This window comes from Typopeltis vanoorti, chromosome 13 (genome assembly GCF_054136105.1).
Source record: "Typopeltis vanoorti isolate ZY-2024b chromosome 13, IOZ_Tvanoo_1.0, whole genome shotgun sequence".
In the NCBI taxonomy this organism is placed as follows: Eukaryota; Metazoa; Arthropoda; class Arachnida; order Uropygi; family Thelyphonidae; genus Typopeltis; species Typopeltis vanoorti.
The window spans coordinates 29,579,722-29,605,033 of NC_143561.1; the positions used below are offsets into that span (position 1 = coordinate 29,579,722).

At 37.5% G+C, this 25,312-nt stretch overlaps 1 protein-coding gene across 1 annotated transcript in view; it reads left to right on the forward strand.

Moving 5' to 3' along the window:
• LOC150100020 (diuretic hormone receptor-like) overlaps window positions 1–25,312 on the forward strand; it is a 335,961-nt gene that overhangs the window by 277,670 nt on the left and 32,979 nt on the right. The window lies entirely within an intron of this gene.

The window sequence follows — 25,312 nt, forward strand, 5'->3', positions numbered from 1 at the left end:
AAAGACTGGAAAAAAAGTCATGTGGGTCCAATGTCAAGGTACATCTTGTTCTGTACCGACGACAGGCAGAGAGTTTGGTGGGATCCTCATGAAGCAATGAACCCAGCTTGCCTTGTAAACACAACTCAAGGTTCTGGAGGTGATGTCATGGTGTGGGAATGTTCCAGGTTCCCGATATTGCTGGAAGGTCAGGTAGGCTCCAAGAAATATCTGAACATTGTTGCCGATCAAGTCCATCCTGCAATGTTGACTTTTTATCCAGCAGGTGACATTGTTTCATAGACCACAATGCAACTATCCACCGGGTAATAATTGTTCAGCAGTGGTTCAGCAAGCAACACAGCGATTTCCACCATCTGAATCCTCCCATTGATAATGTATGGGACATGCTAAAAACAAATTCGGGGAAATCCTCTTCCTTCAAATCTGAGCCAATAAAAGGAATGGTTGGCGAAAGCTTGGGATGCTGTAGAACGTAGGTGCAATCTATCACCTTGTGGAATCTATGCCCAAACTGCATATGTGCTGTAATTCGGGTTAAAGGCAGTCCAACATGGTATTATATAAAAGTTTCAAATTCAGTGGCCGATGTGTGTATTATTGTTTTCATAATTGCAAATCTCAGAACTCATTTTTTTCCCTCAATTTTGAATTTGATTTGGATAAGTCGGTATGCCAGTTTAATTTGGTCAAATGTAAATTTTTGTACTTTCTCATATGCATAAGATCATTACATGATAATGATACGCATATTATTATTATTATTATTATTATTATTATTATTATTATTATTATTATTATTATTATTATTATTATTATTATAGTGATATTAGGCAATGACATTATGCAAATAATGATAATACTAGCGAAACCTCACAGATCACTTCTGAGCATGGACTTCGAAAATACACAAGCCATCATCAACTTCCCTTCACCTTTATACTGCAAATTAGAATAAGAAAAAGAATGAAGAAATCGGCTTAAAAAAGAAACAAATGGATGACAACATATCTTAAAACTACAACAGTAAACATAAGTTAAGACATTAACACATGTTTACAAAATATTTGAAAATTCGTATTAATAAATCCTTATATTCATTATTAAAAAAATGTTTTGCAATTATAAATTTTTTAATAAATTATTTAAAAATAGGAAATATGAAAAACACCTACATTTTTTTCACTCCTGCTATTATTTAAGGTTCATAACTGACATGAAAACGCGAATTCCCCGTATGGTAGCCGGGATAAGAATAGCTCCACTGCAACCCATACATGTCGTACGAGGCGACTAAAAAAGGCTACCCAGGGAGGGTAATGGATGGCAGTGCTGTAGCCAATGAAGTTTTAACTGAGGCTCGGCTATTGCTGTTGTCCTCCTGTCATGATCAGAGCTCATAGCTCAATAACACCCCATCCATACATTTTCTTCTACGGATAACGGGGAATAGGAAAAGCATTCTTGCTTTGCCCATCTAACCAAATAAAAAAAATAAAAAAATAAAATAAATAAAATAAAATAAAACAAAAGGAAAGGAAACGCGAATTATTTACGGATAAAATTGGTCGTTTCTAGGGTATTACAGGAACTGTAAATCAGTAAAATATTATTAACGATCATTAATGAATAAATATTTATATTTATCTAAACTCAAACAACAATGCTATAGCTTTGTTGGTTTTTTGAAAACACAAATTTCACACGTGAATTAAAGTTTGCTTTTATTAAGATTTTTTTATGAATTCTAATTTTACACCTTAGATACTTGATGGATATTTCCCAAGGAATAGGAGAATCAAATATGCGTGTAATATTTTCTGGATTAGCACGTTTAGGTGTTTAAAAGTACTGCAGTACTTTTTTTGCTAAAAGTATTGCAATACTTTTATAGGGATTGATATCAATACGCTATTTTTAAAACCAATGCTGTAGGCTGAGGGGAGCAGACTGTAATTTCTTGGTGATTAAGTTTGTACTGAAGGACCATTATAGCTATATCATCAGCGTAGAGTGCTGTGGTATTTGAAGGCATACAAAGGAGGTCGGCCATGTAGATAGAAAAGAACAGTGGTGAGAGTAAGAGCCTTGGGAAACTCCCGCTGTGATTCTTCTCTTTGTAGATCTAACACTACTGAGCTTCACTCTAAACTCGCGATTGAAAAGAAATGGTCTGATTAGCAAGATGAGAGCTGGCGAAAGTCCAGCTCGAAACAGTTTATAAAGTAGTCCATAGTGTCAGACTATCCAGTGCTTTAGATATGATGTAGATTTGCTGTTCCAAGTATCCTGCGATAAAGACTGTTGTCCGTGTCTAGTATTTCTTCTAAATCGATTCTAATAGCGTTTTACTTGGCAGATATCACCAATGCATGTGGCGTTTTTCTTGTCGTAACATTTATTTGATGAGACATGTGCGATTGGGTGATTTTGATACTGCTTCCCATAAGAGAATAGACAGTTCAAAATACATAAGTATAAATAGTACTGCTAGCGTAACAAACATATGCCACCTTTGCGATGGTTCTTGATTTTCACCTGCAAAGAAAAAATCTTATTGTTATTGATGGTCAAAGTTAGCAGATTACTATAATCCTAATACAGTAGTTAGTTTTGGAAGTATCGAAGCTTTACAGAAACATACAAATTTGCCACATGAAACCATGAAAAGTTGGTTAGCAACACAGCCTACTTATGTGAAACATAAACCCGTTAGAAGAAAGTTTAAACGCAATCAAATCAAAGTCCCAGCAATTTTACACACTTTTCAATGTGATTTGGCAGATATGTCATCCCATGCAAAAGAGAATGGGGGGGGGGGGCGTGTGTTTCCTTTTTGTATGCATTGATTGTTTTTCCCGATTTGCGTGGGTTCGAACACTGAAGAAGAAATCAGCAGACGCTGTTAAATGCTTTCGAGTCTATTTTTAAAGAAGAAGTGCCATGTTACATAAACACTGATCAAGGAAAAGAGTTTTGCAACAAGAAGGGTCGTGCATTGTTTAAGAACCATAATATTCATTTCTACACGACCAGGAGCGAAATCAAAGCACTCATTGCAGAAAGATTTATCAGAACATTGAAAACAAAGATTACAAGTGTATGACGTATACTAAAAGTAAAAGTTATACGAATGTTTTGCCGACCCTTGTACATACTTATAACCTCACACCACAGCGTACTATCGGTATGGCTCCTTCGGAAGTTAACCTTCACAACGAGGATCGTGTTTGGAAATATTTTTACGAAACCCAAGAGGAGACTGCCAAACCAAAATTTCAAGTAGGCGATAGTGTGGTTTTAAGTGATGATACCCACAAATTTAGAAAAGGGTTTTGGGGTAACTGGACACGAGAATTGTTCACTATTGCTCAGGTTATTAATAGAAACCCTGTAGTATATAGAGTTCGCAGTCGGGGCGGAGAGATTGTGGAGGGAACTGTCTATGAACCTCAACTGCAAAAGGCTGATATACCCGATGAACTTCCGGAAGACGTGTATCTAATCGAACAAGTACTTAAACACCGCAAACAGAAAGGAAATCTTCAGTATTTTGTTAAGTGGTTTGGTCATCCCTTATCGTATAATTCTTGGGTTCGTAGCGAGGATGTTTTACTTAACCCTTCCCAGTAATGCCAGTATCCATTTCTGGGAAGGTCTTGAAATTTCGTTTACTATCACGTAAACGAATTTTCAAGTGGAATTACCACACGAGATCAGACTTAAAGGTAAACGGGAAGTTGCTCTTGCCGAAATTCATCTTCCGGGAGAATTTAATAACATCAATTCCGGTTACGATGAGTTTAATATGATACGTGGAGTAGAAGGAGGAGGAGTCAACACTATCGACAACAACAACAACATCACAGGAAATGAAGTTTTCGAAAAGACTAATGAAGGATTTTACGAAGTGTACAAGATTCCTCATGGCAGTTACAATTCACCCCCTGAACTTCTTCAAGCAGTGTTTGATGTGAGTTCTGTGATTCCTGGAAAAAAGAACCCAAACAACACCATTTCTCTGACAGTCCCAAAAGATTACAACCTGTTGTTTCCCGAAGAGGCCTCGATTTTGGGCCTTCTTCTGGGTTTTAATCAGATTGGTGTTAAACTGAAAGGTATAATCACTGGGAAATATCCAATTGATATAAAGAGGGGTGTAGCCGCATATTTTGTTTATTCTGATTTAATCCAAGAACAGATAGTTGGTGATACATGTGCACCATTGGTACGAGTTGTTTCGTGCAGCACCAAGTGTTCCTTCGTTTTTGCTCACCCTGATTATTATCCGTTACGAAAACAAACATTTCAGTCAACTAGTATTGAAATTCGTTCTGACAGCGACGAGTTATTCCACTTTCGTGGCGGCAAGACAATAGTTAAATTACACTTCCGACATGATTATCTCAGCTATTACACACTGCAGGTAGGTGGGGCTCAAATGTTTACGGGACCCCCAATACAGCGTGGGTACGGATTAGGTAGCATTTTCAGAAGTGCCTTCTCCTTTCTAAGTCCACTTTTAAAACCTGCAGCTCAATTTGTCGGTTGTCAAGTCTTAAAAACCGGTCAGCATATGATAGGAGATGGATTGGAAGGATGTCGAGGCTTTATAAACAGGGCATCAGAAGCTGGAAAAACCATTGCTGAAAAAGCTCAAAGCCGATTACTTCAGCGAGGTCGAGGAAGTAAGAAGAAAAAAAACGAATATTAAAAAGCGCAAGCGAGATGACATCTTTTGCTGAGGATATGATGCCAGAGTTAGATCTTTTTTCCCACCCTCGTGTCCGTGTTCGTGTGCGTATCACTGACAATGATAATAAACCTATCGAAGATTCTTCTGTTGGTGTTGTGAATAATTTTTTCCATTCCCTCTTCAATCAAATTGACTTTTTTTCTCCAAGATACACTAGTGAATGTGGCATCAGACACGTATCCTTATAGGGCTTATATTGAAAACCTACTAAATTATGATAGAGATGCTAAAATCAATCAACTGACAAATGAATCATTTGTTAAAGATGATGTGGCTAATTTTAGTGATATGTTTACCAAATGTGAATGTGGGATGCGTAGACGACAAGGTCGAATTAACCAATCGAAAAGTGTCGAGATGCTTGGACGAATACACGCTGATATCATGCATCAAGACCGGTACTTGATCAACAACGTTTCTGTTCGTGTTCTTATGGTTCGCAGTTCTCCCGAATTTTGTTTACTGACTGCAAATGCTGATGCTAAGGCTAAAGTGCAAATCGAAGAGGCTACACTTTTTGTCTGCAAAGTCAAAATAAATTCAAAGATTCAACTGGCTCACCTGTCTGTGTTAGACAAGTCAAACATGGTATATCCCATCAATCGTGTGCAAGTGTCTTATTTTTCGATTCCCAAGGGCATGTCAAATGCCACACGAGACAATCTGTATCTAGGTGAAATACCATCTAGATTAATTATTGGACTGGTCGCTAGTGATGGATTTAATGGCACTTTCAACAGAAATTCATTTAATTTTCATCATTTCAATCTGAATGTTCTTGTGGTGACAGCTGACGGTATTCAGTATCCCTCGCAACCTTTGACTCCGAACTTCAAAGAAAGGCATTAGCAGATGTTATATGTCACTGTTCACATCGCTAGGCAAATGGAACAGAAACTGTGGTAATGACATTTCTTATGAGGAATACATAAAGGGAAACGTTATCTATGGATTTGACTTATCGCCAGATCAAAATGCAATTGCCCTCCATGTCAGTCTGTTAAGAATAGGAAGTGTGTGACTCGAAGTTAAATTTGCTCAACCTCTTCCTGAAAACATCACAGTGGTTCTTTATGCAGAATTTGAGTGTACGTTATCCGTAACAAAGGATCGTTCTGTGTTACTGAACTATGAACAGTGAACAATTAGTAAGTATACTAGAGTTAGAACCCACCACAAGAAAAGTGGGTTTAGGAATTTGTGCTCATCACGAGCATAAATTCCTAAACCCACTAATTCCGTAAAAGCAATAACATAATGGCTATTGAGAGAAATTGTCCGAAAATGCCTTCCTTTAGAGAATAAATTTTGTGTCAGTAGAATGACACTGAGGTTACAGTGATGTGAACCTTTTATGAAAACATCAGCTATATTTCCGTGCTGTCCTTAGGTGAACCAAATCATCGATTATGAGTAAATTTCTCACATTAGAATCAAATTCAGGTAACTTCGAACCATTCAGGAATTCTATGTGGATAAATTTTTTAAATTTATCCTGATTTTCATAATAACAGTAAATGATTCGCTCCGGTGGTGGTTTGATTAGTTGATTACAATGTTCTATGAGAGATAACACGAATGTTGTTTTTCCTGACTGAGTAGCTCGCGAAATAATGCATGTAAACAGATGTATGAACATAGCAAAAATGATAACATAATTATACTGTGATTATTTTTTATATAATCAGAGATCATGTAAAAACAGATACATACTTGTTTTTAATATAAAAAAAAATCTCCTCATCAAGATTTTTTTTATCATAGTCACCATGATGCCAAGACGAATTTTTTTCTTTTTAAATTCTAAGAAGAAGAAAAAAAGCTATTGTGGAATAATAGTAACAGTAACATTCATGTGAAAACTGCACAAGGGAAGGGGAGCACTGCAAATTATCGTGTTGGGAAACAATCATGGATTTTTACCTACCAGATAGAATGTTGTTTAGTTTTCTGTCCCATAGATGGCATCTTTTGCTTATGGAGTATTTGAGTGTAAGGAATTGTCCTTTAAAATACCCATAGGGAAAAGTGCATGTGTCTGTTGACACTATGCGCTTCGCAAAAGTGTATCGAAATCTTTTTGTTACGGAGGTCGTTTTGAGTTGACAGCTCCATTTGTCTCTATGGACAGAAAATGGTACAGGAATTTGGATGTTTTGTGACTCACCCATTACTGCTGCTATCATAGATTCCAGATTAATCTCAGTGGCCGCACGAGAATTTGAAGTAATGCCTTTGCATTTGTTCACAATCTTAATCCCCCGTGTTCTGTAGGAATAAGATTTGGGGCCTGTGGTAACAAACTCAACTATAAAGTCACCGTCGAGCTCGTCACCTAGCTTCCCAACGTAGTGACTACTGGATGGTGAGTATTTGCCCGGTTTTTTCACTCAAAATGACAGAATCGGTATCTGTGTATAAAAGCCGTCTTTGCAAAGGTTCCATGACCTCATATAACTTTATCCTACCGAAGGCAGCTACAAATAAGGAGATGACAGCATTCCCTTTCCTATTTTCAGGCTCAGTACCTTCAATAGGAGAGTAGGCAACCATCATCACCTTCAAATTTTTGAGAAAAATTCCACACCTCATAAAATTCTATAACTGTATAACGGCGAGAATGTGCTAAATCTAATTCTGGAGTTCACCAAAAACCTGTAAACGATCGGTCCATATGAGAGCATAATGGGGCCATTTTGGAAGCACTCTTTCTGCACAGGAGGAATATTAATTTTTTGTTCACTGTGATGGGCAAAACCTATAAAAAGAGATCGGTAGGTGCTTCCACTTTTGCATGGCAAATACCAAAGTATACCCCAGGAGAATAGTCGAAATTATCGAGAATAACTTTGAGATGCCCCTTGGAAAATATCTGGTATTTCATCACCCATGGATAAAGGCTATTGAAGTCAAAATAGCGAATAACTTCCCCTTCTGACTGAATTTTGTAATACATTTTGTAGCAGTCGGTTCTGCCACCATGTAGAGCACTATGAGGTAAAATGGGATCTGAAATTTTAAGAGCAGCAATAAAGTTTTTCAAGGCTCTGTTTTCAGAAATTTCTGTATTAAATTGGCATTCCCAAATTGAGATCACATCGAATCCTTTGCTATGAAAATAGTTTTCGCGATCCTTTGTTTGCTCAAAAATGGTGATCATGATTGTATTTCTGTATGATTGGTAAGTATTTGGTCTATAGCATTTCCAACAACGACGGTAGAAGCAACCGTAGTATTCATATAAAAAGCTTCTACATTTCCCATCAACAAAATAAGGTCTGATGCGGACTTCCCCCCCAACACACAGAACGTGCATGTTGTATGGTTATGTTGTGCTGTTGTTCTTGCCATTTGAGCCAAGCCAAAGCCTTTCGACTTTGCATATCCCCACCCCCGTAACCCCGAGCAGGAAGTATGGTTTTAAAGTGTTAGGTTTTAAAAATGTTCTGGGGAAATACTCTCAAACATGCTCCTGCAATTGTAATGTCATGGAGAAACGGATCGATCTGGGTGAGCTGTATGAAGAGAGTGCAAAAGGTGTTGCAGCCATCATGCAAAACACGCACGTCATCCTTCGTATAAGCTAAAAGTTCCATTTTGAAACTGTATTCACTGTCTAGCCGATTTTTGCACCAAGTCTCAAACTCTGTATGAGTTTCTTTATTCATAAATTCTGGCTGGATATGTGATTTTTCGGGGATGACTCGGCGGTAATCCAGAGAATTGGATGTGTGAAACTTATGAGGAAAGAAACCCTTACGAACTTCTGGGAGATCGAACATGGCTGGTAGTTTTCTTAGAGGGACACTAATGTACGAAAAACTATTAAGAAATATGATGTTTAAAGGGTCATAATAGATAGCAAGTATCTTCGATCCATCAAAAACTATGCGGGATTGGAAATTTTTGAAAACAAGATATTTCAAAATAAAATACCCGTCAAAACCATGAAAATTGTGTGCAATCACACAGATATTTTCGTATTTTGGTTTGACAGTTCGAAGGATCCTACCATCTTGTCCCCTTTTTATGATATTCTTGACAGAAAACAACTCGTCTAGAAACTGACCCACATAGTTTTCACCACGGAACTCGTGTTTGAGACTACCGAAATCAGCTATACATAATACTGGCACATGACAATGATTTTTAGCAATAGTTTCTGTGTCAAAAAAAAATCATAGAAACCTGCTTATTTGAGACCTCTGATTTTTGCACAAAACACATTTGTTTTGGGTGCTCTGATTTGCAGTGGTGGCAGTAATTAATTTTCAGGTGGACAGTATGCATTTGCAATTCGATTTGGTTTTTGAATGTTTTTAGGCAGGTGGGGCAATAATAGTTATTCCCAAACAGAGCTGGCACACTACACACAAAATCATAATGAGAGTCGCGGCATAAAAGACAGATCTGCTTATTTGCATTTGGGCCCCGAAACACAACAGAAAAATCAGCATCTTCTGAAAAAATTACAATTTGGTATTCCGGAGTCAAATGCTCTTGAAAGAGAGCAGCCTCTGGAATACCACAAGAACAGCTGAACCTACAATTTTGTGCAGAGTTAAAGCCCTCTTTGTATCTTTTTACAATCTAATCGCACTTGTCTGTATGTTTTAGCATCATCAGCGCATGATGAAACACCCAGAACAAGTGCTCAGGCCATGCAAAGATTGTCTTTGTTAGAAATTTCCACAACAGTCTTTTTTTTTTCAGAAAGTCATCCAAGCTAAGCAGCGTTCTTCTTTTTACATTGGTTCTGCCACCACCATTGTTACTGATATTGATAAGTGCAACATCGATAACAAGATCATTTGCCAAAAGAAACTCGTGTTTCGATTGGGTGACAGCATAAAATGCATCAACTACCTTTGGATAGCTAATTCAGAAAGCAACATGAATGGTAAGTTAATATTGCTTTCTAAACTGGATGCACTAATGCCCAACTGAACATGAAAAAAAGTTCCTAAACTCGATAAATGCTGAATGATCTCATTAAGCATATCTCAAAACATTTCAAAAAATGACTCCGGTGGGAGGAGTTCAAGGTCAAGAAATCTAATTTGGTACTCCATTTGACAAGTTTGATATTTGATAGAGAAACGTGACCGGCCCATCGAAACAGTATAAAAATCCCATAGATTGAGGGCTCAATAGTGGAAGTAGAGACTTTAGTTTCACATCCAGAAACTGAATGTAAATTATGTAAATTTGGGGGGGTCGCGACTTCCTCCAGTCACACTAGCGAGTGTTACATGAGGATTAACACCATGTCCTGTGCTTTGTTCATTTTCTCCTGCATTTTCTCTTGTCAAATCAACCTCTACAATCAGGGGAGAATAATTACAGACATTCCCGTCAGCATCAACGTATTGAATAACTGATAATTGCTATTAAAAAAATAAATATTCAGATATCTCTTTTAGAAATAAATAAGGTGATTTTACAACTTCGATACTACGCAATCCTCTCTCTAACACAATTTTACTAAACACCCACCCTCAAAATCTTTCCCCAATCACCTAACAAGCAATATATATATATACAGGGTGTTCGGGATAAATTTGACATATTTATAATTAATTATATTTTTCCGTAAGTTACATGTATTAACACACACTTCTCTTCATTTAAAAGTTTGGACCCTTCTTCATTCATATACAAGATGTCAGAAAGGGTGGATAGCTGGAACCCACCTGAATCATGGAATAGAATAACTTGTATCATGATGATTCGTGCCCGCCATCAAAATAAGGATATTACGACTGCTGCCCAATGCTCCCTGAATACAGTAAAAACAATCAGGCATGAACTAGAGACTTGCAATGGTGACTACGAGGATGTAGCAAGAAGAAAGATCCCTAGCAGACGATCTGATTGCGTTCGTACAGCAGAATTCCTTGCAAATCTGCAGGAACAGGTGTTGAAGAACCCTGGCATTGGAATTCGGGCTTTGTTCGTGGAGTTGCTAACTGTAGTCAAGCCCTGGATAACAAGGGTAGCCAATGGTAGGCCGTATGTATGGCAGCAGGATTCGGCCCCTTGCCACACCTCTGGGAAAAGTCAAAAATGGTTGTCTGAAAATTTCTACGACTTCACCAGTCCAAATGTTTGGCCTCCAAACTCCCCAGACCTTAACCCCATGGATTATTTTGTATGGGGCGCAGTTGAAAAAGACACCAATCGCACTTCCAGTAATACAAAAGCCCAGTTAATGGATAAAATTAAAACAGTTTTTGCGGCCCTTCCCAGGGAGACTGTAGCATCAGCTTGTTCGAGGTTCCGAAGCAGAATTGAAGCTGTGATCGATGCTAATGGTGGTTATTTTGAGTAAATCTTGTTGATAGTATTGTAATTAACTCTGCCTGTAATGTTTTTTGTCAATTCATTAAATTTAATAGATACAAAGAAGATTTTCTTTTTCCTTACGAAACTGTCAAATTTATCCCGAACACCCTGTATATATATATATATATATATATATGTCTGTGTGTGTGTGTGTGAAAAGTTTTTTTACCTTCGGGATAATATATATTATTAAGGATACCAAGTAATTTTATAAACTTGGTTATTTTACTCCTAATCCCAAGTAAGCAAACAGTTAAGTTTATGCCTGAGCGTAGTTCAAGTCTAAAGGTAGTGCAACACCAGGACAACTTGTTGTAAAGGTGGGTAAAGATCTGATCACTATTCGTAGTATTTCCCACAATGTAAAAGACATCTCACTAAGAGATGTATACTGTTATACATTATGGGTGTGGGGGGTCACTACCGGTTTCAACCTTTTTTGAGGTCTCCTCAGTGAGTAGCTAGACCCTGAAATACCAACGTTCTGTCCTTATAAGGACAGAACTGGCTTAAAGGGGTGAAGCAAGAATGCTTTTCATCTTCCCCATTATCTGTAGAGGACAGTGTAGGGATAAGGTGTTTTTGAGCTATTAAAGCTCTGATCATGGCAAGACGGTAACAGCAATAGCTGAGCCTCAGTTAGAACTTCATTGGCTACAGCATTGCCATATGTAAAGTAAAGCCATCTCTAAAACTTCGGACGATCCCTGGGCCACTCAATCGTGGGCGAAAGACCGTCCATCTCAGCATTGGCCTTCCACTTACCACCACAGAGCAGAACCACTCATATTCTGAAGAAAAGCATTCACCAACAAAGCCCCACACCAGGCCGTGCCTGAAAACACTTTCCCTGGAGACTCAAATTGCTCCCTTAGGGCAAAAACCTTAAGTGAGCAAACTCAAACTCACGAATCTCTGCGCCCCAGTGGGTAACAGCAACAGTTGAGCCTCAGTTAAACTTCATTGGTACAGCATTTCCATCCATTACCCACTGGGTGGAATCTTCAACCACTAATTTCCGTTCATTATGCTGCAAGGGTATTATTAATCACCACCATACCAAACTTTTTAGTAATGCAGAGCCTTATCAACTTTACCTATACAAGTTGCTACAAGGTGCTTTACTTTTGAATAAGAAACTCTGGATGAGTTAAACATATGAAAAGTTTTTTACCTTCTGGTTAATAATTATTAAGGATACCAAGTAATTTTATAAACTAAGAGTTTATAAAAAAACTTGGTATCACATCTCACTAAAAAGTTTATAAAAACGTTTTAGTGAGATGTGTTTTTCATTATGGGAAATACAAAGAATAGTGATCAGAACTTTACCCACCTTTACAACCAGGGTGTTGCACTACCTTTAGACTTGAACTACGTTCAGGCGCAAACTTAACTGTTTTGCTTACTTGGGAGAAGGAGTAAAAAACCAAGTTTATAAAATTACTTGGTATCCTTAATATATATATATATATATATATATATATATATATATATATATATATATATATATATATATATATATATATATATATTAAGAACCATAACCAATGGAAACCCAATAATGAGAACACGTGACATCCAATACCCATAGTTCTCACCACTATGAGATCATATTCCAAACCTTGCCATCTAATGTAAACAAACTCTAACTAGTCGAAAAACAAGAACTGATAATAACCTCTTTAGTAGACATGTATCATTTGAAGTGACCGTGTGTCATCACAGACAGCCACTACTAAAACCGGAAATGAGAGATAACTCTATATTTAAACTTCTAAATTATTGGAAGTTGGTAACAGAATTAAGATAATGCATAATAACAGAGCTAATATTTACTGAAATAATAATAATAAAAACTATTTATTCATTTATGGTGGCAAAAAAAAGCAATGTAATTACAATGAAGAAAAAGAAACTGAATATCTACAGTGGGGGGGAAATACGAATTATCAGCACAAAACGGGGTTAAATAAAAATTTAACCCTTAATTATAACACACACACACACACACACACACACACACACACACACACACACACACACACACACACACACACACACACAGGGTGTTCGGGATAAATTTGACATATTTATAATTAATTATATTTTTCCGTAAGTTACATGTATTAACACACACTTCTCTTCATTTAAAAGTTTGGACCCTTCTTCATTCATATACAAGATGTCAGAAAGGATGGATAGCTGGAACCCACCTGAATCATGGAAGAGAATAACTTGTATCATGATGATTCGTGCCCGCCATCAAAATAAGGATATTACGACTGCTGCCCAATGCTCCCTGAATACAGTAAAAACAATCAGGCATGAACTAGAGACTTGCAATGGTGACTACGAGGATGTAGCAAGAAGAAAGATCCCTAGCAGACGATCTGATTGCGTTCGTACAGCAGAATTCCTCGCAAATCTGCAGGAACAGGTGTTGAAGAACCCTGGCATTGGAATTCGGGCTTTGTTCGTGGAGTTGCTAACTGTAGTCAAGCCCTGGATAACAAGGGTAGCCAATGGTAGGCCGTATGTATGGCAGCAGGATTCGGCCCCTTGCCACACCTCTGGGAAAAGTCAAAAATGGTTGTGTGAAAATTTCGACGACTTCACCAGTCCAAATGTTTGGCCTCCAAACTCCCCAGACCTTAACCCCATGGATTATTTTGTATGGGGCGCAGTTGAAAAAGACACCAATCGCACTTCCAGTAATACAAAAGCCCAGTTAATGGATAAAATTAAAACAGTTTTTGCGGCCCTTCCCAGGGAGACTGTAGCATCAGCTTGTTCGAGGTTCCGAAGCAGAATTGAAGCTGTGATCGATGCTAATGGTGGTTATTTTGAGTAAATCTTGTTGATAGTATTGTAATTAACTCTGCCTGTAATGTTTTTTTGTCAATTCATTAAATTTAATAGATACAAAGAAGATTTTCTTTTTCCTTACGAAACTGTCAAATTTATCCCGAACACCCTGTATATATATATATATATATATATATATATATTTAAAATCACAGTGAACAATATGAATTTAAAATCATAGATATATATATATATTTAAAATCACAGTGAACTCACATACTTTATTTGTTTATTTATTTGCTCAGTTATTCTGTTTAGAATTGTAAAAAATGACAGTAAGAAAAACTGTGTGTGTATGTGTGAGGGGCAACAATGATAGCCTATGTTAATTATTCAGAAAATGTCTAAATGCTGGTCATCTCTCTTGACTAAACTAGAAATTCCCGAATTTGTTTTTTGATCTTTAAGATCTTAAATTATAGACAAATCAAAATATTCGGATGAGTTATGTATACGAGGAAAAAAAAGTGTGTGTTTCAGGGACACCAACATATAATTAAATTATTTAGAAAAGCCTAAACGCTGCCGCCACTAGAATCTACTATACTCTAAGAATTCCCATAGTCTTTTAACAAGAAAGAAATACCCCAAACTGTATTGGAAAATTAGTACTGCCATCTATAGACAACCGAACACAAAACTTGACGAGAATGACAGATGTTAGTCAACCTGGGAAATTCCAAGATATCTTATCCGATTCCTTATCTTATCTTGATCTTGTTCAGAGTGTCCCACCAATCACGATACGATTACTTATCTCTAACCATATGTTCCCCAGAAAAATTCCAAACATTCCAAACGCATGACGTCACTGATCTTATCCCCCCAAGCACGTCACGATTTCTTATCTTATCTTGATCTTGTTCAGAGTAGCCGGTATACTATTTAGGTTTTCTGTTACAGTTAGCTATCCAGGAGAGTCTTGTCGTAAGATTTTTCACGATTGAGGTTCTTTAGCTGTGGACTTTGCAACCACGATCGTCTCGAGGATAAAGTGGTTGTCCCTATGCCACTCGGTGTGTTCTACGTATGCAGATGCGTGTGTTCAGGGGGCTGGTTTGTCTGTTCTGGGCGAGGAAAAACCCGAGTTTCTGGGTGAAAAAACCCCTACCTCCGTATGAGACCGGCTAAACTCACCTTTCGTCGAAAGAGACCAGATAAAGGTTCCTCATGTCACGGACGGGAATGGAACCCAGATCTTTTCGACCAAAAGCGCTTCGTCTATACCGACTGAGCTACGGAAGCTCTATCCAGGAGAGCAGCTAGGATTGTTTGTGTGAGTTTTAGAAGTAGAGTGAGTTTTATCAAAATCTGTCATCATTTCTGCGAAAGTAACTGCAGATAATGTGGCACTGCTGGATTTTATATATCTTTGCTCTTCAAAACCGATTGATTTTTTTGAAGCTACAATCTCACTATATGACTTATTTGTTTGTTTAACTGTCGTAGCTACAGGAAGAGTTTTTGGCTAATGTGTTGCTGCTATCTCAGAAGATTTTCTTGACAAGCGATTTTGTGCATTTTTTGGCTTCGTGATTTTGAGGAGTTAGGACACACACTCTCTATAGTTAGCAGGATGCACATCTAGGTGACAGGCTTTTAGGCTTTTTTTACAGGAAGCAGTTGCATGGTTTTCCCAGTTTTTTACACTTTTAAACTCACTATTACAGCTGAATGTGATCAAAGTGTTGACAATGCGACTAATTTTTAATTGGCCTTGGTCTTGAAGGTCGATGAGAATCTCTTCCGACGATTCTCATCGACCTTCTTTGTTACCTCACGGAGAACCACTTTTAATGTTTTCTTTCTTTTTTTTTTTCCATTTCAGATGGTAAACTTCACATGTGATGTTTCAACTGCAGACGTTCATTACCAAATATTATAGGGTTTTAACTCCATTCTCTGCATTTGTCGCTTTTTTTAAAGAAGATGAGGTTGCAGATTTTAATTTTAATCTGCAGTCCATTGGTCTTTTTCCCACAGTATTATTGGAGGTATTCACTCCTATTATTCCCACCCTCAAATGGAATGACGTTTTTAATGGAGGAAGAGATCTTCCTTTTCTATTACTAACCTGTTGAAAATAATCTATTTAGTTTCTGGATCATGTGAGTTATTAGGATAAGGTTGAGATGGAAAGTTTTGGAATCTCTTCAGAATTAAGATCGTTTGAATTGAAGAGACTTTAACCAGGCTAAACCGTCTGGTTTCAGATATTTTACACACCATGCGAAATTGTGGCATAACCTGGTCGAGGTTGGTGGTTTTCAAAAAAATTCAGATCAGCCGTAGAGGGGGAATAAAACACAACCACAGAAACTCTGCTTAATATGATGAGTATCGGATTGTGGACTTCGTTAGGACTCAAATCACCTCTATTGAAAAACGTATATCCTATTCATTTCGAGAAAATTTCAAGGAAAGTCGCACATCTCTTTCAACAACGAAAAACGTTATGGTATCTTTATATTGAAACTATAATAATAAAATATGGTGTGCTAAAATATTTAACGCGTGCTAGGAACTTTCGCAATTTTAACAAATATCACTGATGTTTTCAAAAATATCTTATTATTTAAAATGATATTGTTTTCTTATAATATGTTAATAACCAAGAAACTCAATAAATGTCTTTTTTAACATTGCTAAAATACCTAATATAGCCAATGGCTAAAATTAATACAGTAAAACATAAAACATTATACTTCAGCTTAGTAATTCTGATATGATTGCATGATACAGTAGGATTGCCACATTTTGGAAAACCAAATACGGCACATGGATCAACCATGTCCCGTATTTGGTTTTTCGAATACTGGACAATTTTGGTGAGTTGGTTTTTTTACAAAGTAAAAAATAAATCAGGTATTTGGTTTTACAAAATAAGTATCAACACTTTTGGAACTTGAACTCTAAATTCTTAATTTGTGTAATATCCGATCGTCCCCTATGTGCAATACTAAACGTTCGTCTACAGATTTTGCATTCAACTTCGTCATGTTTTGTAATAAAATTCCATGCTTTCGAATAATCGTCGTTAAAAACGCACTTTCGTTTTGGCAGTTGAAGGATCTTCTTCAGCAATAGCCAAGTGAGCCGATCTTGGGCGCGGCCAGTAGGATTTTTACCCCCAGTTTAGCTGGGGTTTTTCATCCTGTACTACACACAGACTACAGTCATGAATACCTCCATAGGATGCGACAGAGGAGTGGCGTGCCGCCTGCATTATTTTGCCGCGACTCCTCATTAAGAGGAGACCCAACCCGTGTGAATCAGATGAAAGGGAGAGATAGATAATTAATAAAGAAAATTAATTTACATTTAATTATATATTTTATGTATTAACCAATTATCGCACATTCGAAAAAGGCACGATATTATTTTTTTTTAATAATTATTGAAATGACATCCACGTACTGCACCGATACCGCACCGTACAATGTACAAATAAGAACTGTTTGAAAATAAAATAAGCAAATTCAGTATATCTGTACAGAATTATAAATAAAATGCTTATGCTAAATAAAAACTGACAAATGAAAGGGACCGTCGCTGCCATGCCACAGCCCCCGCCGTAAACTGTAAACACAATTAATTTCCTCGAATTGTCAGTTTTTATGGCTTACAAATCAATTTAAGTTGGATTATTCAAAAATAATATTGAAAATTATAATTGCTTAACATAATTTTAACTTTTCATTAAAATACGGGACATTAGGCTGTCCCTACAAGTACAATATGGGACAGCAAAATTCCACATAAAATACGGGACTTGTGACAAGATATGATACAGTAGTATTGAAAACTGCTGCTATATCAGGAATAACAGATTATTTAAATATCACTATATATTTAAAGAAACTGTGTGTATAGTTGTATACTATTTGTCAGCTGTAATAAACTACGAGTTTATTACAGCCGACAAATGAACGAGTTTTGATAAGATTCAAAACTTTTCATTATAAAAAGTCGAGTGGATGATGCAATAGTTCTTCGATAGAAAACAAGATGTAGATTAGATTCCCACCGTCGTCATGAATGTTTTTTTATATATATATATAAAAAGAAACCTGGAAAATTTTCCTAAAAATGATAGTAATATTCCAGTGAAGCAACCCCACTTGTCTTTTTTTCTCATTGCGCAAAAAAAAAAAAAAAATAAAATAAAAATAAAAAATAAATAAAAAAATAAAATAAAATAAAATAATATAAAAAATAATAATAAATAGAAAACTATGGATGGATATTTAAAAGAACTAATTCGCATGGTTTACAATGGGCGAAGTACGACATTTCCTGACCTTTATCGCAAGAGCAAACCAAACTTTCTCAACAAACACAAATCTACGGACACAGAACAACGGCGATGATCGCTTAAATTTGTCATGTGATGTATTCTGCTTTATACCAATAAACGGTTTTGAAAAGCTCTTAATGCACAATGCATCGATCAAAGGCTGTACACGTGTCACCAATCAGAAACATTAATTAACAATGAGTCTTATGTCTCTTACGGTGCATTGGCTGACCTCTGAAACGTTCTAATAAACAAACGGGAGAAAACCACAAAAATACTCATCTTCGGGTCTAATACCATCGTATCTGAAAAGATATACGCGACATGAAAGCCAAAAGCCATTAACCTCCCCCCCCTTCCTACCCACCCACTCACCTACCCCTTTCAGAGTGGAAATTGGTGGGCTTAATAAATCGATGAAGGTCTTTGACACACACACACACACACACGCACGTACGCACGAACGGTGTGTGGTGTCAAAACATGATGCCTGTGACGTATGATTTATCGTCTACGCCAAACAAAGTTCTTACAGACTGACAAAAATATGAAAAATGAAAGTACTTGCGGTTATTAATAATCCCCCCCCCTAACTACTCAGTTGATAAACAGCAAATAACCTTACCAATTATCTGATTGCCATTATAAATATCAAGACGTTATCAATAAAAATTAACTGATTCTACAGTAATACCATTTAAATGCTTCGAAGACTCGCCCTAATGTTTTAAATGTTTCTCAGTCATGTAAACACACAAATTTGGTTTATTTATTGCACGAGTTTCTTTTATTGCATCCTCAGTATGTTAGTATGTTATTCATTTGATCAGGTGTCGCTTTGCCTGATTACTGAAGCGTGTGTTATTTGAGAATGCAAATTTTCAGATTCGTTCTTTAAGTACTGTACTTCCAAAGAATACAGGAAAAAATAATTATCCTTTCTTCTGAGTGGTGATTTCCAACAAAAAAATAAAAATAAAAATAATAACCCAACTTCGGATTAAAATTATTAACTGTTCAGTAGTTTCATGTATTTGATTATTCTATAAACAATTTTGATAAGATTCAAAACTTTTCATTATAAAAGAGATCATTCTCAAATTTCCGCAGTTTTATTTATTTTTTTTTTAAGCAGTAAGATATCCAATTAGAGAATGCATTCCAGTGATAAACAGCAATTAAGTAATCACAATATTATTACTAAGTATCATGTTTGTTTGGTGTTTATCGGATTTCGGATTGCTACATTCCAGAATTTTATGTGATTGCCTTTGAACAACTTTTCTAAAATAATTGGTTGTGAATATCTGAAATGTTTACGATGATATTCTCGTCTCTTTCCCCTATATAGAGAAAAAAAAAACACTACTTGTGCAGATACATTTGTACAATCTTAATTTAAATTTAGTTGTTAATAGAATTTTGATTTCTAGGCATATTAATATTCATCTGCTTCGAACCTAAATAAAATATCTATTTTTTTCTAAAGGTACTTCACCAGATCTTATTTGTGCATTTTATCTTGTCTTCATCCCCACAATTTTTTTTTTTCCTTTTAAGTCAATTTTCAAAGCCTCTGTTTGTATTACATAATTTTTATGCTAATATACCTTTTAAAACTATAGAAAACATTCTATTATTTATAGCTTTTATATCTACTATAAATATATTTCTATAATATTCTTTTAAATTTCTTTTATATTAGAATTTCTCAAAATAGTGATGTCACTATCACATCCTCTTTCAGAATATAGAATATTTATATATAATTTCACAATCATGTCAGTGAAGGATATGAGGAGAAAATACTAAATAATGAAAAAAGTCCTTTTTAGGATTTCCAGGGTAACAATTAGCAATGCTGAACCGAGGAAGTAAACTGAGGTTCGGCTGTTGCTGTTATCCTGGGTGTGAGTTTTTGAGTTCGCTCCCTTAGGATTTTTGCCTTAAGGGAGCACTTTGAGTCTCCGGGGAAGGTGTTCTCCGGCACGGCCCGCTGAGGGGTTCTTGTCGGTGAATTATTTTCCTCGGAATTTGAGCGGTTCTGCTCAGTGGTCGGGGAGCCCGTCACTGAGTGGAACCAACGCTGAGATATGGACGGTCTTTCGCCCACTAAGAAGTGGCCTAGAGATCATCCGATTTTTTGAGATTTTACCCTTTATTTACTAATCAGGATTTCCAGGGTAACAATTAGCAATGCTGAACCGAGGAAGTAAACTGAGGTTCGGCTGTTGCTGTTATCCTGGGTGATGAGTTTTTGAGTTCGCTCTCTTAGGGTTTTTGCCTTAAGGGAGCAATTTGAGTCTCCGGGGAAAGTGTTCTCCGGCACGGCCCGCTGAGGGGTTCTTGCCGGTGAATTATTTTCCTCGGAATTTGAGCGGTTCTGCTCAGTGGTCGGGGAGCCCGTCACTGAGTGGAACCAACGCTGAGATATGAACGGTCATTCGCCCACTATGGAGTGGCCTAGAGATCGTCCGATTTTTTGAGATTTTACCCTTTACTTACTAATCAGGATTTCCAGGGTAACAAATGGCAATGCTGTAGCCAATGAAGTTTTAACTGAGGCTCGGCTATTGCCGTTACCCAGCCATGACTAGAGTTTTTAGCTCAATAACACTCCATCCACACAGATTTACTTCATTCAGATGACGGGATAAAGAGTCAAGGACTCAGTCCATCGCCCAGTTCTTATAAGAACTATCTTATAAGAACTATAAGTGAAGGATATCTGGAAAGAGATTCCGGTCTCAATCCAATACCCTTGGAGGGTAATGGATGGCAATGCTGTAGCCAATGAAGTTCTAACTGAGGCTTGGCTATTGCTGTTACCCTCCTGCTATGATCAGAGCTTTAATAGCTCAATAACACCTTATCCCTACACAGTCCTCTACAGATAACGGGGAAGATGAAAAGCATTCTTGCTTCGCCCCTTTAAGCCAGTCCTTATAAGGAAGTGAAGGAATCCGTCAGTGAACGAAGACTGCATTAACATTAATACCATTGAAAACACATCTCCAAGAAGGGGATGCATGATGTTTTGTATTAAAGCTTTGGCATTAAGGGTAAATATTAAGATTAGTGATCAGAGCTTATGCTCCCTTTACCACGAGTTGCCTTGGTCTTGCACTACCTGTAGGATCAGCTAGACTTGCATCACTTGCAGGCGCAAACTTGACTTATTTGTCTGTTTGCTTACTTGAGAAATGGAGTAAAACCAGGTTTAAAATTGCTTGCTATTTTTAACATTTATTCTACCCAAGTTAAAATATCTTCTACATTTATATCTCCTCCAGAGATTTTTATTTAATAAGGTTAAAACACCATGTGGCAACTTGTTCTGGTAAAATACTTATAAGCTCTGTATTACTAAATCTTGGCAGGAAGTAAGATGGCGGCTCGCGTGTTAGTGTTTCGTGTCGTGTATTTTTGATGGTGAATTGTGAATTTGACTGATATGTTTTTAGAGATTTATGCTTATTCATTAATAATATCAGTTAATTACTTGCTGCCATAAACAGGCACTTTATTTTCTATACTGGTTTATCTAGGTAAGTCTATTGAATTTACAAGGGCGATACGCTAGGCCTACCGCCGCTGGTATCGCCATTGTTGTATTTTATATCGCCACATCTTATTGCTGATAGACACCTTAGTGTGTCTACGGGATTTGCTAGTGGACCCTCAAAAGTCCACGGGATTATCTTTACCTGCTCGAAACACTTGAGCAATCTCTACTCTTTCTCCATCCGTGACTTATTTCCGAATATTATCATGGCAAAACTTCTAAATGAGGCCAAATTCGAGGAAGTTTACTTTGAATTCCTCAGACTGGGAAAGCTGTTGAGTGATAATTGGCCAGGAAAAGTCAAGCTCTTTGACACATTTCCTCCCACAGCAGTCACAGATGATAATATGGTTGACATGAGTGAAGAGCCCATAACTCAGACGCAATCAGATTTAGCCCACTCCCCGAGTATGGAAGATGCTACATCCCAAGACAGCAGACATCATACATTGGAAACTGATATAGAGTTCCAATTGGTTAAAAAGAAGAGGAAAATCTCCACCAATGTGGAAGAACCCAAAACATCAGGGATAGAAGCACACAATGGTCCCAAAGAAAAGATACCACCAGTCATATTAAGGGATAAAGAAAAATGGATCCCTATCTCATTAGCCCTAAGAGAGCAAAACATCTCATTCTCATGGGCTAAAAACAAATGAGGGAGTTAAAATACAACCCTCTACAGTCTCGGATTACAGACAGATGACCAGATTTCTGGACAAAGCTAGCGTCCCATACCACACCTTCACTTTACCTAGTGAAAAGAACCTGAAAGTTGTTCTACGTGGGATAGCTGAAGATATCACTCCTGAAGATGTGTCCACTGATCTCTCCAGACAGGGCCTGTCCCCTGTTAAAGTGAGCAGAATGCTCAGAGCAGATAAAAGGCCAATGCCTTTGGTGCTGGTGGAAATAAACAACACACAAAAGCAGATCTATGAACTGACTGTAGTATGCGGTCTCAAAATTACAACTGAGCCTCTAAGGAAAAGAGCATCTGCAGGTCAGTGTCATAGATGCCAAAGATTTGGACATGCCCAAAAATTATGTAAGGCAGCCTTCAGGTGCTTGAAGTGCGGCAAGGGACACCAGACCATCTCTTGCACCAAACCTCGCACAACTCCAGCATGCTGTGAAAACTGCAGAGGACCTCATCCCGCCAACTACAAGGGATGCCTTTCCAATCCAAAAAACCGAGCACCAACAAAAGTAAATCTTGTTCCGCCACGTAAAGACGTTTTAAGCAACCAAACAAATCGTCTTCCAGGCCAAAACACCTTGCCTTCTTCCTCACAAGAAGGAACAACCATGACCAAAACATATGCTAAGGCTGAAAGAACTAAGCCTCCTACATCTCTCGAGCTAGAAAGCTCCAACATAACATCCGTTTTAACAGCCTCACTTGCCACTATGCTGCAAGAATTCAGCAAGACATGCCCCTCAACATCTTCCAGAAAGAGATTCCTGCAAAGCACTCAAAACATTATAACAGCCATCTGTCATGAATAATAAATTCAAACCAAAAGCTCTTAAGATAATAGCATGGAATGCAAATGGATTGATGAACAAGATTTTGGAACTACAAGAACTTTCAACTCGTCTCAGTGCTGATATCATCTTGATTGGTGAAACACACCTAAGACCAGCTAATAACCCAAAAATCCTTGAATACGCTATGTACAGAAACGACAGAATTGGCACAAGAGGTGGAGGCACAGCCATATATATAAAGAGTTATTTGAATCATAACACAATAGACAAGCCCAAAACAGTAAACCTGGAGGTGACTGGTGTGGAGGTACATACCTTCAATGCTATGAGTCTCAAGATCTATGCTGCATATAACCCTCCAAGCATTCCTCTGCTGACAACAGATCTAGACTCCGTACTTGGTCCAAATGACTCCATAATAATAGCAGGAGACTTCAACTCAAAACACACATCTTGGTACAGCTCATCTACTAACACCAAAGGTCACACACTTTTCAACTATGCAATGCTCAACTCTGTTGTAGTCGCCGGCCCTACTCAGCCCACCCATTTCAGCCCTTCGGTGGCTCGGATGTGCTGGACATTGTCATTTTTAAAAATTTAAGATACCAATTCAAATTGGAATCAGTCAACGAATTATCTTCTGACCACAGTCCCATAGTGCTCAATCTAGGTTCATCAGATCAATTCTCTCCTCTGCACACATTCATACCATGGGACAAGTTAGCCAAGGTTCTTCCCGATCATATTTGTCCGGTACCCAATATCAGCAAAAAGGAAGAGATTGACACAGCAATAAATAACTTAACCATACAAATTCAGAAAGCAATTGAATCCGTCAGACAATCAACTGTCTTCAACCCAATAAACCGTATCCCTGAAGAAATCATGGACCTAATCAGAGCAAAAAATAGAGCCAGGAAGAGATACCACAATGCCAGAGCCCCACAAGATAAAAAAGTATTGAACAATCTAAACAGGCAGGTCCGAGAAGCTCTTCAAAAACACAGAAACCATCAATGGGAAACCAAATTGGCTAACATCAATACTGAAGATCATTCTGTATGGAAATTCTTAAGAGCAATCCGCACCAAAAAGCAACTCATACCCCCTATCCAAACCAAGAAAGGGACAGTTCACAAAGATGAAGAGAAAGCCGAAGCACTAGTAGATAACCTAGAATCTCAGTGCAACCCATCGTATACTAATTTAAATATCAACCTTATGTACAAGATTCATCGTCATGTTAGGTCAACCTTAAGACAGAACATTTTAACTCAAAACATATCACTCCTACAAATCCAACAGAAATGATAAATATCATCTCCCATCTAAACAGTAGAAAAGCTCCAGGACCGGATGGCATAACTAACAGAATAGTAAAACTACTTCCAAGAAAGGCCATAGTCCATCTCGTCAACATTACAAATGCTATCTTTAGATTCCAGCATTTCCCTTCTACATGGAAAACAGCCACAATCATACCACTGAAGAAGCCAGGAAAAAATGTTCACCTTCCTGAAAGCTACAGACCCATAAGCCTATTATCCAGCCTCGGAAAGGTAACAGAGAAAGTGATCCTCTCAAGATTCCAAGCAGAAACAGATAAGTTAGGAATTTTGCCTAAGGAACAGTTCAGCTTCCGTAGGGCCCATAGTACAGCCCAACAAGTGCACCGGCTGGTAGAAATCATTACTAAAGGTTTCAACTGGAAACTCAATACAGCTGCCATCTTCATCGACGCAGAGAAGGCGTTTGATAAAGTATGGCAACAAGGTCTTCTCTACAAACTGATAAAATTTAATTTCCCAGTCAGACTAATAAAGGTAATACATTCTTATCTAAAAGACAGATACATGCAGGTCAGGGTAGGCGAAACGGTTTCGACCAGACGCAGGATCTCGGCAGGCGTACCTCAAGGATCTCTTCTGGCACCTCTACTGTTTTCAATCTATGTAGCAGACATCCCTCTGAACCCAAGAACAATATC